Below are 19,004 nucleotides of genomic sequence, written 5' to 3'. Positions count from 1 at the left end.
AAACAAACAAAAACAAAAAAACAAAAAAAACCCTCCGGGCTCTTGTGAGAAAAATGAGATGCCATCTATGAAAATACTTTGCGATGAGCTTCAGATGTGGATTATTAATTCACTTCAGCCCATCATGTTGGAGCATGCCCCAGGCCTGATAAAGTGGGCCAGCTACAAGTCTATTTGCAACAAGAACTAAAAGAATTCTATCCAACTGAGGAAAGGGAAACAGATCTTGAAGCCAGTCTACTAACAGTGGTTATTGGAGGAGGGCATAATTCCAAGTTAAGAGGTGTCACTTGGATTTGTCCATCCACCCTCACTGCCTTCCACCCCCAATCCCAATGAACTTTTTTAAAATTTGTGGTGATGCGGGGTTGAGCAGAAGGAGAGAGAGTGGAAGAAGAATCAGGAAGGAAAAGCTATGAAGAAAACCAGGAAGAAGGTCCGTAAGACAGCACAAATAGCCCTGCGTCATCGTGTGACCCCAATTTGGGAGAGAGATATTTTATCTACTTCTTCTAAGAATATGATGTGGCTACAGCATCCGGAGGAGTCCAGAAAGTGTGACGCACAGTTGCCAACTAAGGGATCCCCCACATGGGCAGCAATGATACACAGTGGAAGAGACAGAAGCCACAGAGAGCAGCTCAGTCACGGGCTCCTGAGCCAATGAAGTGCCAGAGACTCGAGGCCTAAGCAGAAGGAAGCCAGAGCAGCAGCCTAAGACAACAGGGGCCATATGTGGTACCCATCAGAAACACTACGGGACTCCTAGCAATGACTACCAGACCCTTTTTATAAGAGGAGCATCAAGAAGTATGTGCTGTTACTGCTAATGCCACCCCATTTCAACCAGGATTTACGTAGCTTGGGGAAGCATAATAATAATAATCACTATTATTATTTATCAGACAGTAACAATCTTTATAAGAAAATTGTCTCTCATTTGTTAATTATCACCGCCTAGAGTAATACCCTACAAACAGGTGCTGAATAAATGTTGACTAAAAGAATAAATAAATGCATGACTATTTCACTATACCAGGTTTCCCTGGAATTGGAATATAAAAGATATTATGAAGACCTAAAGAATGGCACATCAGGCTCATCATCAAAGCATGATTAGTGAATGATATCAAAGTCCAAATATTCTGGAATATTCCAGGAGCACTCAAAGTTCCATGGGTGTATCATCTGTAAATATGTCTAAAAACTCCTCTGGAATGGATGTTTTCCATCTGCAACATCTCCTTGGGGTGGTAAATGTCATATGCTACTATCCCCTGGGTAGGTAGCATATCCTTTCTCTGTGCCTGTCTGTCTAAAACACTAAAGAGTGTTATTTGTCATCAAGGGTGTCTTTCCACAGGGCATAAACTAGGTACTCGGTGTTTGCTAATCATTCAGAATGTGTCTTGAGCTGCACCAAAACCTGGATCGATTTCACCTGCTCAGCCGTGGTGAGTTACAGAGGTGGTACTTTCTTCTTACTGACATTGCCAGTAAAAATATGACTTAACATCTATTATTAAGAATTTTGGGGCACCTGCGTGGCTCAGGGGGTTAAGCGTCAGCCTTCGGCTCAGGTCATGATCCCAGGATCCTGGGATTGGGTGAGCAGGGAGCCTGCTTCTCCCTCTCCCTTTCCCCCTCCCTCCTTCCACCACCCCCTTCCCTCCCACTCATGCTGGAGCATGTGTGTTCTCTCAAATAAATAAATAAAATTAAAAAAAAAAAAGAAAAGAATTTAAGGCATAGAAAGAAAAATCTTACAGTCTAACCATAACCCCTCCAAGTCAAATTATTTCCCTATTTTTAATTAAAATCTTTGCCCCAAGGACAACTTCTACCAACTAGATCTCATTTGTGCCCTTCTTGGCTAGGCCCCAGGACTCATTTGGGGTTGAGCCCACTTTGTTCAGAAACCTCAGGTTGAAAATAGACAGATAGATAGATGGATAGATAGATGATAGATGATAGATAGATAGATAGATAGATAGATAGATAGATAAAAAGTTTGGAAGATTGGGGGGAGTTTTCAAAATGTTTTTTTTTTTAAAGATTTTATTTATTTATTCGACAGAGATAGAGACAGCCAGCGAGAGAGGGAACACAAGCAGGGGGAGTGGGAGAGGAAGAAGCAGGCTCATAGCAGAGGAGCCTGACGTGGGGCTCAATCCCATAACACCGGGATCACGCCCTGAGCCGAAGGCAGACGCTTAACCGCTCTGCCACCCAGGCGCCCCTCAAAATGTTTTTAAAATAAAATAAAATTTTCAACTTCTTTGTCTTTTAACTAGAAACAGTCCTATATATTCCCTCCCCTTTAACACACATTGACAGTAATATCCTAACCAATTTGATCCAATAAACACAGTTCAACCCATTTTTCTTACCAGATTTTTTTTTCTCCTGCGAAGTTTTCTTAAGTGTGGAACAATATTACTGCCCTCAGCTATAACATGATCTATTTCTCTGGTCTCCTTTAAGCTGTTTATCATTTGCTCCACTATTTCAGATGAAATTAATCTTCTAAAAACAGATTACACTCTAGGATGCTTTATGGCTAAAAGCTCCATCAAGACTTTTTCACAACGTGTTAATGGAACAGAAAGCAGCCAGGTAACTGAGTTCCATGTGCTGTAATAAATGCTTACTACTGCATTCGTTGAAGTCATCACGGTTGATTCGCAGACATCAAGGAAGCCTCTTTGTTTCATAAATCATTGAAATATTTCAGGACCTTTTCCATGAGTCAGAGACATTCTTAGAGTGTTTAGCATCAATAACAATGAAAACCAACACGACAACATCTTAAGCAATCTGAAATATCATACAGGGAGTTCCAGCCTGCTTTCATTGGAGGACTACAAAAATAAGTACATTTCACCACCCTACACACACACACACACACACACACACACACACACACACACCCCACTTAGACAAGTTATTACTTCTAGGGTTAATTAAGCCTTTCTCTTTAATAGAGATACTATAACCAAACTTAATGCATAATGGAAATTTTAAATTTCATTCTACTCATACCAAATGGATCTAAAATATACAAATTAGTTGAACATATTATGCATTATGAGTGAACTCAACTTGAAATACTTTAAGTTGAGGATCCTGCTCAGCTTCTTCTATCAAAATATCAATAGCCCTACCAAAATAAATGAACTTGGCCTTAGTGGGACTCATTTCTTTTTTCCAGTTGCTTAGGCCAAAACTCTTGGAATCATGTTTTCTCTTTCTTTCACACCCCACATCCAACCATTAGCAAACCCTAACAGACCTAATTTAACATACCCAAAATCCAGCATCTCACCATATCCACAACCACCACCTGACCCAAGAGTCTCCAAGATGGTTTCCCAGCTTCCCTCTTTACTCCTCTGTCATCCATTCTTCAACAGAACCTGGAATGACCCTGTAAAAGTGTAAATCATGCTGCTCCATAGTCTGGCTATTGTAAATAATGCTGCAATAAACATAGGAGTGCATGTATCCCTGTGAAAAAAAATGTAAACCACATCATGTCATACCTTTGCTTCAAACTCCAATGATGTCCATCTCACTTCGAGTGAAAGCCAAAGACCTACCATAGTTTAGAAAGCCCTTTACAACCTAGCCTCTAGTGCCTTTCCGACATATCTCTTACTACCCTTTCCCTCAGTGATACCAGTCTAGCCGCACTGGCTTCCTTTCTGCTCTAAAACACACTATGTCCCCCACCTTCTGCCTCAAAAAGATCTTTGCACTTGTACTCTCTGCCAGAATGAATTTCTGCAAGATATCCGTATTGTTGGCTCCCTCAGTTGCTTTGGAACTCTGCTCAAATAATACCTTATCAGGGACGTCTTACCCCCATATACAAAAAAATCTCATGTATTGGATTCAGTTTGTGTGTTTCTTTAGAATCATTCTGTTCCACCGGTCTCCAGGCATCACCCATTTGCCCTACTTCCCAGATGGAGTAGCCCCAGCAAATACAATCCATGTGATCAAAGCCCTGATTGTCATCATCATCTGCTCACCTCTTACCTTTGCTGGCTGACTCAGTGTTTCCATTGGGGAGTTCTGGAACCCAGGTCCAACCCAACCGGACCCATGAAGAGTTCAGGCTCTCCAGGAGCTGCCTTTGAGAGGCTAGATAACACAACCAGAAGTGGAACACTCTGTTAGGTGGACTTTGATCAATGAGAGACAAGGGATGGAAGGAAATCAACATAAATTGCTCTCTCTTTCTCCCCCTCAAACAAAAAGCTCCATATGGTCTCTCTGGGAAAAGTCCTGAGTAATCCAGCAACCATCTGTTTCTTCTGATGCTGTGGCCAGTTCAAAAATGCACACCTTCTTTTTCCTTGACTTCTCTGCTTTACATTTCATTTTCCCCTCATTTTTACTGCCCTGAGATTGTACCTCCCAAAAGTATTAGGATGTAAGCTCTATCTCAGGCTTGGTGTTCTAGGGAATGTAACTCAGATACACATGTTTGCATGCACATACATGCGCGCACGTGCACGCACACACACACGCACACAGACACACACACACACACAGAGCTATACTCCAAACTCTAACCCTGTGTTATTGCTCTTCATTGCTTGTCATCACTTATCTTTATGTCCATCTCCCCCCGTGACATGTAAACTCCATGAAAGCACTGAATGTTTCTTTTGTTCGATGATATAGTCCCAGTAGATAGAACACTGCCTAGCACATATAGAAATGAAATAAATGTGTTTAGACAATGAATGAATGAGAAGGTTGTTTGCAAGTGTGGAATTAAACACCACTTTATTTTCCAAAAACACAAAACTGTAGAAGCTCCAGGTTTTATGCATGGCCTGCCTTTTCTGTTTTTTCATGACCTGCCTTTTAATGTCAGTGTTCTCACCGGGAACTTTTTCTGCTCTTTCCACTCTCTTTTGTTTGGCCACCTCTCAACTCAAAATTCAACTCCCCAAACTTCTTTTCCCCAGATTAAGCTCATGACTGACATCATTTCCCTCAGCATGCGAATCATTTTCTTCAATCCCCTTAGTTAGTGCACATACATAGAGTACACATAATGCACTTTGTCCATCCTAACAGAACTGCATACTCATTTCTTCAGCCTTTCCTGCAGCACACATCTCATAGACATACATAAGGATGTTCCCTTCCCATAACCAACCCCCTCATGCTGACCTTGTCACTAATGGTAACAGCTATGCATTGCTGAGCACATATGAGATGCCAGGCATTGTGATGGACATTTAGTCCCCACCACGACCCCAAAAAAGTGTGAAAATATCTTAAAACTCACTCATACTAAAGTGTTTGGGACTTCCTATATTCCCCTCAGAGTTATTTGCCTGGATAAAGCTGACATAATCAACAGAAATAAATCACTCTGTTACAACTTCATGCATCAGAGAGCAAGAGATTCTTGGGGAAAGCCAGGCTCCTTCTTCCTCTTATTCCTCAATTTACAGCCCTGTTCAAACCATTGATTCACTGCTTTGTAACTGTCCTGGAATTGCATCATGAGAATATGCTCTGTCTTTTTATGTGATTTAAAGCTCCTTGAGATCAGACATGTCTTTTATTTCTTGGGTGTTCCTGGAAAACCATATTTGTCTCTTAACTTGATTCCAGCCTTCCGTCTCTCTCCCCTCTGGCCAGTCTGTACTTCCACCACCACTTTTGTTCTCCTAGAGCAACGGTCTCCAAAGTAGGGGTGCACAGGAAATGAGCAAGATGGTTTTTTGTGTGTGCAGAAAAAAGTATTAGAAATTATACGTGTGTGTGTGCATACACAGATTTATTGTTATCTAAAAATAAGAAATTGTATGAGCTTAATGTTTACTACATGAATTCCTGCTGGCACCTTTCCCTGGTCTATGTGTAAGAATGTCAAGGGTATATGAGATACCTGAGATATCTAAACAGAGGAGATGAGCAGGACCCCTTCACCTCTTTTGCACATTCAGTGCATTACACTTTAGGGATATACAGGTAAAAGTGGAGTTACAAAGTATATAACTGAGTTTTAACTAAACCAACCCTCACAAAATGGCCACCTGGCTTAAAGATTCCTGCAAAGATATCATGAATGGAAGAGAACACCATTTTTGCAAGGTCAAGTGAACAAGAAAATGGCAGGCACAACATCTCTACTCCTAGTAAAAATTCTTCGTCTAACACATTATTAGATAAAATCAGTTACAAAAAATGGTCTTAAAGATTCAAAAGTACCCAGAAGATCATTTAAAATATGAATTTACATTTATTTTCACTAGCAATGAAATTCATCCTGTGTATATATTGTATCTTGACATATTGGTTAATGATTGTTATATGCATATATAGAATTGTAATAGCTGATGATAATATGAACCAATCACAATTAACAAGACATTTTAAAAATAAGCATTTGAAACATAGAGCGACTGGCTTAAGGTCATAGGGCTAATAGAATGGTAGAGCCAGAACTGGAATCCAGGCTGTCTGGCTCCATAGTCTGCACAATTAACCTCTACATTACCATGCTAACAACAGAATATAACATTGCTCCAGGGTCATCCTTAACATTATATCCAAGTCACTAGCCCTTATAACCACATGAAAAAGCCACATGCATTAGAATCAATCTTGATGACAATACAAAAACTATGATTTTACCATGTGAATTCAATTTAAATCTAGATCAAAGAAATCTAAATTACTTGTCATTTGGGTTATAATCTCATATTCCAAAGCTTAAATGCCTATAAGAAAGCTTTATCTAATTTAAGATTACTAGCTCAAATATAAGCACAGAGTTGATACTACTTTTTCTCTAAAATAATCGGTACAAAAAGTTCTATTCTTCCCATAGTAAAATATGTCATAGAACTTGAACTAGTAGGCAATCACTATCTTTTCTTCATAAGGAAAAAAAGCCTTTGAAATATGTACCATAACCTCTAAAAAATACAATTATCCTCCTCAAGAATGAGGCATTTTTTTTGACAAAAACGATGAGCAATTGATCTATAGTTCTTTCCTTCCTCAAAAAAATGATTGTATATTGTGTAATGATCATTATAATTAAAAATTAAGATGGCTTGCAATAATTCCACCATTATTTGATTCAAAATCTTTATAAAATATTGGCATTTTCCAACATTTATTTTTCCTGTCTATGTTCCATTTAAGGCCAAATTTTCAAACCCAGCTGCCAAATTACACATATAATTACTGCATTTGCGCACAAAAATGTGATAATTGCTTACACAATTTCAGAGGCCAGCTTGAGGCTCCTTTCCAAATTTGTTTTACATGTACAGTGCGGTGTATGTAGTTTTATATGAAACTGGGGGAAAGTAGAATTCATGGTTTGTCTGAGTGATGTGTGAAAATGGGTACAAAATAAAGCTTTTCTATAAATTTTTGGGTCTGTCTTCCTATTTTCTCCCCATAGATCTTTATAAAAGAAAAGCCTTATAGAGCAGCTTGAACTTCAGCTAGTGTTGGAGTTACAGCAGTACAAGGGGACGGTGTCTGATATGATGTTATAAGTAGAACAGGTGTCCATTTTGTCGGTGATTGACGTGTTGTCATGAACATTCTTCTGTCTGTTAACTGTTTCTATCAACCTGGATGTGAAAAGATAAAGGTGATACAAGGTCCACAATTGTACAGTCGGCCAAGACAACACCAACCTTAGTAGAGCACATGGTTGAGCCCTGGGTAGCTAGGAATTTGCCCTTCTGATTTTGCCTGATGGCTGATACACTGTTTGGCAAATATCCACAGTGGGTATTCTTACTGATGGTTTTGGTTCAAGAAAAGGCAAATAAAGAGGATTTAGCTATATATACATTAGTGAGATGATCTCAGATATTTTTGTTTCTGCACAAGTTGGGTAGAAATTTATGCCCAGTTCCACATAACCCAATACTGAGGCTCAAAAATGCTACTTCTCAAATTCAAGGACCACGAATCTGATCTCTAACCGTAGCCAGATATCTACCAATGGAACCAATCACAAGCAATCAAGCCAGAAAGAAGTTCTATTGCCAAAGAAACCCTCAGAAAGATCCCCAATGCCCACCTGAAATAATCATAAAACTTCCTGAGCACTTGACACATGTTAAGCAGCATTCTAAGCATTTTGCAGATACCCATTCCCTCTTTACAAGCTTACTAATCCTAAGAGGAAGTGTTATTAATATCCCATACATCTGAAGAGATCGCTGCACTAAGAGTTTAAGAAATTTGCCCACATTCTTAGAAAGTAGAAAAGCCAGCTATTGGAATGCAGGCATTCTGACTCCAAAGTTTTTGCTCTTAACCCAAATAACATACTGCCTCTCAGATGGAGCCAAGGAAAATAGTAAACAAGGGATAGACTCCCAAAGAGAAGTCCTTGGACAGCCAGCATAACTGTATAAAGAATTCCCTACTGGAATGTAGTCCTCACCATTTCTGCCCGGCAGGAATGATGTTAGCATGGACTAAGGACTATTGTGTGTTGTTTCCATTCTTCTCTTTTCCAAAAGGTAATTTTTTATTGCCATTATCTTGCGCTTTCTTCATCATTTTATACGGGTTGTGTTATAGGTGGAAAACACAGTATTACCAAAAGTCCCTAGACTGTGGGGAGTTTACTCAGACATGATGGAGAAGACCCCACATCATCAAGAGAATCAAAACTTGGAGCTAATGTACTAATCTTTCAGTTGTCTCTAGTGAGGAAACATGTTTCTAAGAAGATGAATGGAAAGAAGAATATGTATGGGTGCTGGGTAGCCAATGGACACTTGTTCGTAATGCATCCAGTATCTCTTTCTCCCTTCTTATGGTGCATGGGCTCTTCATACAGCAATTCAACTGGCCATTCTCATAGCAGTGACGGCTGAGCTGGGAGCAAACTCCTAAAGAAGCAACAATGTTCAAGTTATTCTGTCTTGAGTTTTTGCATGCGCTCCCTAGTATGCCCAGTTCTGAAATTTGTAGCCCTACAGATTCCTCGAAGGATTTTGTAAATCTTGTCACCAATCCAAACTCTTTCTTGCCAGTATGTGATTGGATTTGTAAACTTAAAAGAATTATTTCTCAGCCTCCACATTTAATCTTTACATCATAAATTTGGAGGAATTCATGATATTAAACCACTTCTCTGACACAAAAATATGTAACATGTATCAGAATCCATTCAAAATGAGGAAACTGACATCAGATATCTTAATAGAGAAATTTAATTTAAAAAATTAGTTAACTGGGGGGTGCCTGGGTGGCTCAGTCGTTAAGCGTCTGCCTTCGGCTCAGGGCGTGATCCCAGGGTTCTGGGATCGAGCCCCACATCAGGCTCCTCTGCTGGGAGCCTGCTTCTTCCTCTCCCACTCCCCCTGCTTGTGTTCCCTCTCTCGCTGGCTGTCTCTCTCTCTGTCAAATAAATAAATAAAATCTTTTAAAAAATTAGTTACCCGGGCAAATAAAAGCATAAAAAGAGAATTCTAAGGTGTCTTGTAGCTAACAACTTCAGAAAACAGCCACCACCCCCAAGCCTGAGGGAATAAATAGGTTGGAATTCTTAAAACTTGCTTAGAAAAGGGGCTGCATGGAATTGAAACTCGGACCTCTGAGGAGGGAGCGCTGCTCACCTGATATTGGTGTCCCTGACTCCAGGACCCAGACCCTGAGACACCTGGTGCTGGCATCTGAGGGGGAGCAATGAAGGTTCCCCAAGTGCCAGAGGAACTGTAAACCAAACTGCGATGCAACTATGGGGAGGAACTGCTCCTACTTGGGGAAAGAAACATCCTCAGGGTTACAGTCACAGAAACAGGAAGCAAAACTTGGACAGGAAGGAGCAGGTCCCCCTTTCTTTCTCCAATCGTACAGTCTCCCTCTAGGGCCCGCTACTGGCACTAAGTGGGATCAGCTTGTAAAGCAATAATGTGGTTTGCAGAACCCCAGGCCCAGGATCACAAAGCAAAGGGGGAGTTTGGAGCTTCGAGATAATAACTTAATAACTAACAGAGAGCAGTCGTTGTTACTGTATAGAGGAGGAAATCATAATCCTACTCTGACAAAGTATAAAAATACCCAGTTTCTACAAGAAATCTCCCATGATTCCTATACCACCACCAATGAAAGTATCATTGAAAGAAAAGTGCTAGTTATTATTTCTTCTGGAAGATAGATTTGTATAGGTGATCCCTAACGGAGTGGATATTAAGAACTTACCTATTAGATATCTTAGTAGCCACAGTTATATATGTACTATTAACTTCCAGAAACATAGTATTTCTGTTCCTATAGGAATCATGAGGATGCTTTTTTTGCCAGGAAACATCTTAGGCATTGTGATTATTCTCCATAGATATTCATGGTGCTGTCATTTGAATATCTCTATTTTCCCTGGGTGCTGAAGGAGAAAATATTGATTATGGAATATTCTGAAAGTCACTCAGTGTGTATAAAGCTAATAAAAAGGCATATTGTGGTCATGGTAGAATTTTCAAAGAGGTAATGATCATGGCTTCGCAATGCCTATCCGTTTGACAGTTTTTCTTTTGTATAAAATGTCTATTCATTATATTGTCCACATTTTTGTTGACTGAGATTAGACAGATTTAAAAAGACAAGAAAATCCATATTCTTATAGCAATTTTGACAGCCCTAATAGACATAAAAATCTTCCTGATGTCTTTTCTAGGGCAGTTAAATGCAGTGGTCAACCACAGTGTTCAGAATCTTCCTTTAATTGCTAGATTGGAAGGTCGGCCTCAGACCAGTATTCCTAAGTGAGACCTAAAGGATACATATAATTTGAGGGCAGTTTGTTCTGAGGAAACTTTTTCAGGATAAATGGTCACGGAGCAGAACAGAAAAGGAGGGTGTCAATCACCTTAGGGTTTCAAAGGCCATAACAGGTGGCAAGATCTAAGGGTTAATCTAAACCTCTCTCCGAATGGAGGTACAAGGTAATGTGGTAAAGGCAATTCAGTCACCAGCAATCATATCACGTCCATTCTGTTCCCTATGTATGATAGTTCACAGAATAGAAATACAGAGTAAACACTTAAGAATTCAGGATGCTCTTATGACAGCCACGCCCAAATGGCCCAATGGCTTGAGAGGTCACTAAAGATAACGTAATATTTAAAAATGTGGCCTCTGGGATCAGGTTGTCTAAATGCAAAACAAGGAAACTTGTTCATTAGCTACACAATCATAGGCAAGTTCCTTAACTGTCTGTGCCTCAGTCTCTCATTTATAAAATGAAAATAATACTATATCTATCTAAAATGAATTGGGGTAAATAAAGTGTCACAAAAATATAGCAGCTAGAGTTTACAGCAGTTAATTTCTCTCATGTAGCAGCCCCCAGTTTGTGACCCAGTGGTTCGAGTATGTCTGCTCTACTCGTTCACTCACAGACCCCAATTTCCCTCGTCTTGTTATTCTACCTTCCCCTAGGTAATTGTTCTCATTTGTTTTGTACGAGTGGGCTCCTGGGCATACCTGGGAACCAGCTCCCAGGAATGGAAACAGAACAGTGAGCCAGGACACAAAGGTTGTCTTTTAAGGAGATGACCCATAGATTGCACTTACCGTTTCTACTCACATACTGACCCACACATATTCACCTGCTTCAAGGCAAGTTAGTGTTTTTGTTTTCTTTGGATAAATATCTCAAAGTGGAATTGCTGGATCATATGGTAGTTTTTTTTTTGTTTTTTTTTTTTTTTTTTGAGGAATCTCCATATCGTTTTCCACAGTGGCTAAACCAATCGACAGTCCCACCAACAGTGTATACCATTCCCTTTCCTTCACATCCTTGCTAAAACTTGTTATTTCTTATTTTTTTGATAGTTGCCATTCTAATAGGTATGAGGTACTATCTCATTGTGGTTTTGATTTGCATTTCCCTTATCATTAAAGATGTTGAGTGTTTTTTCATGTACCTGTTGGCCATCTGTATGTCTTCTTTGAAAAAATGTCTATCAGATTTTCTGCCCATTTTTAAACTGGATCGTTTGATTTTTTGCTATTGAGTTGTATGAGCTCTTCATGTATTTTGGATATTAGCCCCTTATCAGATATATAATTTGCAAATATTTTCTCCTATTCTATAGGTTGCCTTTTCATTTTGTCGATGACTTCCTTTGCTGTGAAGAAGCTATTTAGTAAGATGTAGTACCATTTATTTATTTTTTTGTTGTTGCCTTTACTTTGGGTGTCAGTCAGTAATAGTTATCTAGATTACAAATTCATAGAACTACTAACCCAGCATTTTCTCATCTAAGTATTTATTCTACAGATATACTGGTACCCAGAGAAAATGACGTACGTACAAAGTAACTCACTCAGCCTCAATTCTAATAAGAGATTGGAAACAAAATAAATGTCCATCAGTAAAGGGCTAGGTAAATAAATTATTTATTTCACTTCTCAAACATTTTTATAGATTTTTGAAATGCTCAAAGTCTATGAGTACTCACCTATAATGTCTGGTGATTAAATTGGCCCCAACAGAGCCAGTAAGCGTCAATTTTCATCTCACCTTACCACAATGCTTTATCATATTGCCAGGTCAGTTTTCTGCTGCCAGTCATGGTCACGGAGTAAAGAAATCGCTAGTAAACACATATGTGCATTGTTTTCATTTATTCATTTAATTCATTCATTTGTTATCCATCAAATATTCACAGCACCTACTCTGTGCCAAGCACCCTAATAGGTATTTTGAAGGAAGGGATCTAATATGAATATGTGTACAGATTACAGGGATCCTTTACTGATAAGTGATGAGCTGGGTGGGGGCCTGGGTGGCTCAGTCAGTTAAGCATCTGCCTTTGGCTCAGATCATGACCCCAGGGTCTTGGGATCGAGTCCCACATCAGGCTCCTTGCTCAGCGGGGAGACTGCTTCTCCTTCTCCCTCTGCCTTCTGGTCCCCCTGCTTGTGCTCTCTCTCTCTGTGCAAATAAATAAATAAAATCTTTAAAAAAAATAAGTGATGAGCTGGAAATTCATGCTCAGTGTACAACCATTGAGTATAAGATTTAGCGTAAGTCAAGCAAAGGTAGAAGTTTAGTTCAAACCTTTAGTGAGTTTGATAATGTGAGTGGAATTCAATCAGGACAGTTTTTACTAATTAATGTCTTTCATTTCATATATTAAGTGGCCCAATGTCATTATCATAACATTTAAAAGACATGATGGGAGTTGTCAAAAGTTAAGGCCCTAATGTTGTAACAGCTCATGGATCCTAGTAAAAATCCAACCAATATTGGGCAGTAGATAATTAAATGGAATGTCCCAATTTACCACTTCCCAAAGGACATTTGATGATGTTACAGAAGTGTCATTATGCTTGTCAAATGGAATGGCTTTGTATTCAGTCTACATTCCAATCAGGAAGCATCTCTTCCTGCACTGAAGAATGTTATAATTACAGAGAGACTATAACCACCAAAGAGGCCAAAACACAGCACAGCTCATAGAGACAATATCTAGGTTTCTCTTTAAGTACCTGAGTGGGGCTTTGACAGTATTTTGGTGATATTATCACTTGCACCCAGAAATTCATTCATTCAGTAAACTTTCATTGAGTTCACATAGTATGTGCCAGGCACTGTGCCTGGTACTGACTTATACTGGGGTGACCAAAACAACCATAGTCCCTGTCTTCAAGGATTTTGGAATCTAATAGTCTGAATCCTTCCATGCCAGGTTCTCCTACCATTCTGTAATAAGCTTGCAGCAGCTGCACAAAGAATTAGCATATTACTAAAACCTTGTTCGTGCATTATACCTTAATGCAGAACCTATAAATGTGAGTTAGACTGCTCATATTAGGCCAGATACTGACACTCTGTCCTATTTCTAATATATTTAAGGATTTTATACAATATAATCAAAACAACCACCATATTCAAAAATTATAATCTGTGCTAAGCAAAAAAATAGGGTCATTGTATTAGTTACCTATTGCTGCATAACAAATTGTCCCCAAAATTTAGCAGCTTAAGACAAAAAACATTTATTATCTCACAGAGTTTCTTAGTTCAGAAATCCAGAAGTGGCTTGAGTGAATGGTTCTGGATCAGGGTCTTTCATGAGGTTGTAGTTAAAATGTCAACCAGGTAACAGACACATGAAAAAATGCTCAACATCACTTGGCATCAGGGAAATACAAATCAAAACCACGATGAGATACCACCTGACACCTGTCAGAATGGCTAAAATTAACAACACAGGAAACAATAGATGTTGGCAAGGATCCAAAGGAAGGGGAACCCTCTTACACTGCTGGTGGGAATGCAAGCTGGTGCAGCTGCTGTGGAAAACAGTATGGAGGCTCCACAAAAAGTTAAAAATAGAACTACCCTATGATCCAGTGATTGCACTACTAGGAATACCTAGTATCCAAAGGATACAAAAGTAGTGATTCAAAGGGGCACATACACCCCAATGTTTATAACAACAATGTCTACAATAGCCAAAATTTGGAAAAAGGCCAGATGTCCATCGACAGATGAATGGATAAAGAGGATGTGGTGTGTCATATATGTGTGTGTGTGTGCGTGTGTGTGTGGGGGGGTGGAATACTACTCAATCATCAAAAAGAATGAAATTTCGCCATTTGCAAAAACATGGATAGAACTAGAGGATATTATGCTAAGTGAAAGAAGTCAGTCAGAGAAAAACAAATACCATCTGATATCACTCATGTGAAATTTAAGAAACAAAACAGATGGACATACGGGAAAGGAAGGAAAAATAGAATAAGATAAAAACAGAAGGGAAGCAAATCATAATTCCTCTTAATTCTAGGAAACAAACTGAGGGTTGCTGGAGGGGAGAGGGGTGGGGGGCTAAGTTAACTGGGTGACGGACATTAAGGGGGGCACATGGTGTAATGAGCCCTGGGTGTTATAAGCAACTGATGAATCATTAAATTCTACCCCTGAAACTAATAATACACTATATGTTAACTAAATTGAATTTAAATTAAAAAAAATTTTTTTAAATGTCAACCAGGGCTGCAATCACCTGAAGGCTTAACTAAGACTGGGGGATCTGCTATCAAGGGGCTCACTCACATGCCTGGCAAGCTAGTGCTGATTGTTGGCAGGAGGTCTCGCTTTCTTACCAGATGGATGTTCTTATAGGGCGGCTTGAGTGTCCCCATGACATGACTTCTGGCTTCTCCCAGAGAAGGTGATCCAAGAACAAGCAAAGTGGAAGCTGTAATGCGTTTAATGACCAAATCTCAAAAGCCACACTCCATCTCTTCCACCATGTTATATTCTTCAGAAGCAATTCGTGAAGTCTGGCCCACAGTCAAGTGAGGACTAATTAGGCTCCACCACTGGAAGGGATAGTTTCAAAGAATTTGTAGACATATTTTAAAATCACCATGATCATCCAATATGCTTCTAGTCCTCCAAAGCAAAAATCCTTTAATATTTCCTATAAACCTGCAACTCTACCAAAAACAATTTTATCTCTAACTTTGGCTAAGCTGGTATCTGAAGATACATCATGACTTTTGTGGATATGATAATCATGTAAGCAAGTGGCTGTTTTCACTATGAATAGATTAATGGATAACTGATAATTTTGCAGTTTTTCCTTAAATACTAGTTAGGTTTTTAATAGGCCACCAGTCTTTCTGAAGTTAGACTTCCTAGCACTCTACAAGTGAATTTTTCTTTCCTTTTCTAAATACTTTGATCTGTCAGCATTCCTTTAGACAATGTCTGAATAGGACCTCCCACCTTACTCTTTAATTCTTCCAACCAGCCTCATAGAAAAAGGAAGTTGTGGAGAAATGGGAAACAAGATGGCCGAAGCAAGACCAGAGAACAACAGGAGCTTACAAAAGGGAAAATGTTGTATGTTTCTACTTGCCATCTTACACTTCGGCCATTGCCATAAGAACAGCCTTCCCCGGGCAGCTACTATTACTTCAGCCTGCACTGCAGAATGAGTATGCATTGAACAGAGCCAACCCAGGAATCTGGAGTCTTGCAGCATGAGGGAGAGCCACCCCAGCTGACCCTCAGACTCATGAACAAGAATATTATTTTAGGCCATCAAATTCTGGTATAATTTGTTAGGCAGCATAAACCAATTGATACATCCAGTTTTATTTAGATAACCACTCCAATACCAATAATTTGTGACCAGAAAGCATGACTGTGACAGAAAATTACATCTCCTGCACAAACCATGTTTTTGAAAAAGAAGGGGGAAATGGTTTTCAGAAGAAGGTTGTGGTGAGGAGAACTGGGAACACAAGTCAATAGGGATGCACCGCAGTCTGGAATTCCCTAAATTCCATTTGTGTTTTCATCCCTTTATTCAATAAAACACTTCATCCAATGAATTATTTTTTTTCTCTCACCTAAGACTCTTCTACTACGATTTAACATAAGTGTTTTTGGAGTTGGTGAGATTCAAAGAAGACCTTGAGAAAGAGAGAGACCACATGGTTTCAAGCAAAGGGCTCAGTAGTATGAGTGAGAAACTGGAACAAAGGACCAGGTGGACATAGGAGAGGATAGAAAGCAAAGATCTGGGGTGGAATGAGGACTTGTACACAAACACTTGACCTGGCAGGGCACACACGAGGCTGGTCTAGTCTTTTCCACTTTTGCTGCATCCTGCAGGGTACAATGAGAAGAGTTCTTTGAGAAAGCATGCTGCAAGACCCATTGAAAATAATGCCAAGAGAAAGCAAGAGGACTGAGGAGCACAAAATGGCAGCCATGACTGGCATTTCTCCTTCTTATTAAACCATTTTTCTGTCTTCCCTCCCTTCTTTCTCCACACATCACCACCAACAGAACTAAAGGGAAAATACGAAATGAATATTTGGAGCCTATCTAGTGCCATTCCCCAATTACTATAATAGCTTGTTCTTTAATCCAGAACTTTTCTGTAACATACCACTAATCATCTGGGGGTTTGATTCCACTATTTGAAGTGTGCCACATGTCCTGTCAAAATAACTTCTTCTAGCTGCATAACAATTGTGGGTGGCCTGTGATCACCTTGTCAGAGTGTCTTTTACACCCAGAGCTGGTTGCCAGATTCCACGTTACTTACTTCCTGGCCCCCCCTCCTGATAACTTATGCTCCATATATCATCTCTTTCCTCTTTTTTTGCTGGCAATTGCTGGGGCCTAACAGCAATTTGCAGTTATTTATGCAGCTTAAACCCTATTGTCAACATCCTTATCCTCAATACACAACCATTCCAGTGGTGTGAGCTGAGTTTTTCAGGAATAATGGGTGAGTGGGGGAGGGAGATGGGCTGAGGTTAACAGAAGCAAGCCTTCCTGGGGTCCGCAGCCAAAGCACACATTGTTACTGAGCTGCTTTTTTCCCTTCTTGCCTCTATTTGGGGTGGATTTTCATTTGGAATTAAAAACGGATCACAGCTTGCTGTTTGTTTGCTATTGTCAGGTCAGACCAAGCACTCAGGAAGAGAGTGGTATCACTATGTGCATAGAATTTTCTTGGCAGTTTAATAAGAATGATGGAATTTGTCTGCATTTGCATATCACCTTCTCTCTTGGGCTCTCAAAGTCCTCCCAAAACAGAATGTAATCCCCACAAAAGTCAGATGTGGCATGGGACATGGTCCCCCTTTACTTCCTCAAGCCTATTTTAGAGGATATAGACAGGGAAAACACGTGAAAGGAAACAGGAGGAGGGCGGTCAAGGCTGATGCTTTCCTAGAGAACCACAATTGCAGCCCTTGTGCTACTTACCGAAAAAGTATCCCTTCTGCATGGATTAATTCAATCCCTAATGGACTAACAGCCCCATGCCAGGGCACACAGCTTGGTGAGTGGAATATGGACTGGAGTCAAGCACCCGCTCACCCCTTAAGCCAGGAATTTTTGTACGTGGCACAAACGTACAACTCAGCCCTGAATTCTTACATCCAATGAAATAAATTAAGCCTTTGTACTTAGAATTTTGTCAAAGGGACTCATTATAACCCCAGTACACAGTTGACCAATTGAAGACACCACCAATGCCTTGACATCTAAGTCGAAAACTACAGTTTAGAGACCTCTAACAATCTTTGTGAACATCTTCTCATTTATTCCCAAAAGTATTTTTTAAACACTTATGTGGTAAGCACTAGCCCCTGCCAGAAGCCTAAAGTCCTTTGGGAAGACAACAAAAATTACCATAAATAACTGTAGCTGTGGTAGGCAGCTTCTGACATGGTCCCCCATGATCCTCACCTCCTGGTATTGATGCTGTTGTGTACTGCTCCCCTGGAATGTGGGCCAGATCTAGTGACAAAAGAGTTCTAACACATTCTAACAAATAGAATACAGCAAAAGTGATGGCATGTCACTTCCATGGTAAGATTACAAAAGACTGTGCTTCCATCTTGCCACTCTCTCTCTCTTGCTGGTGCCCTTTCTTGCTCTCTCACTTGCTCACTCTGATATAGCATTCAGCCACATTGTGAGACGCCCTATGGAGAGGCCCATATGGCAAAAAACCAAGGGAGGCATCCGGCTAACAGCTTTTGAAAAGCTGAGGCCTCAATACAACAGCCCATGAGGAACTGAATTCTGCCAACAACTACATGAGTGAGCTAGGAAGTAGATCCTTCCCGGAAAGCCCTGATAATTCCTCTTCTACCATTCAAGATTTTTCTCAGTCTAAACCAGTGTACCTTGGCAATAATACTTCCTATCACACTCTAGCCAAACAGGGACACTCACTGTCCTTAGATCACAGCCAGTTGATCTCCCTTTCTGTGGCTTTGTTCCTGTTGTTTCCCATATTTAGAATATTATACCTTTTCTATCAGAATTCTCCCCCAAATTTCATAACTCAGCTAAAGCTCTGTCTCTTTCCAGAAGCTTTATTTTTTTTTTTTTTAAAGATTTTATTTATTTATTTGACAGAGACAGAGACAGCCAGTGAGAGAGGGAACACAAGCAGGGGGAGTGGGAGAGGAAGAAGCAGGCTCATAGCAGAGGA

General features: G+C 39.9%; 1 long non-coding RNA gene across 1 annotated transcript; it reads right to left on the bottom strand.

Annotated features, from left to right (window-relative positions):
* Positions 1-6,341: 6,341 nt before the first annotated feature.
* On the bottom strand, positions 6,342-9,772 carry LOC117802571. The gene is made up of 3 exons (XR_004625934.1): positions 9,633-9,772; positions 8,450-8,903; positions 6,342-7,622 (listed from the first exon to the last, which is right to left on the bottom strand). It is a non-coding gene; the product is annotated as an uncharacterized LOC117802571 (long non-coding RNA).
* Between the last annotated feature and the right edge of the window lie 9,232 nt (positions 9,773-19,004).

The sequence above is a fragment of the Ailuropoda melanoleuca genome, chromosome 6 (genome assembly GCF_002007445.2).
Source record: "Ailuropoda melanoleuca isolate Jingjing chromosome 6, ASM200744v2, whole genome shotgun sequence".
NCBI classification, from domain to species: domain Eukaryota; kingdom Metazoa; phylum Chordata; class Mammalia; order Carnivora; family Ursidae; genus Ailuropoda; species Ailuropoda melanoleuca.
Note: the sequence above shows the minus strand (reverse complement) of the source record. Positions and strands in the feature narration are given on the sequence as shown.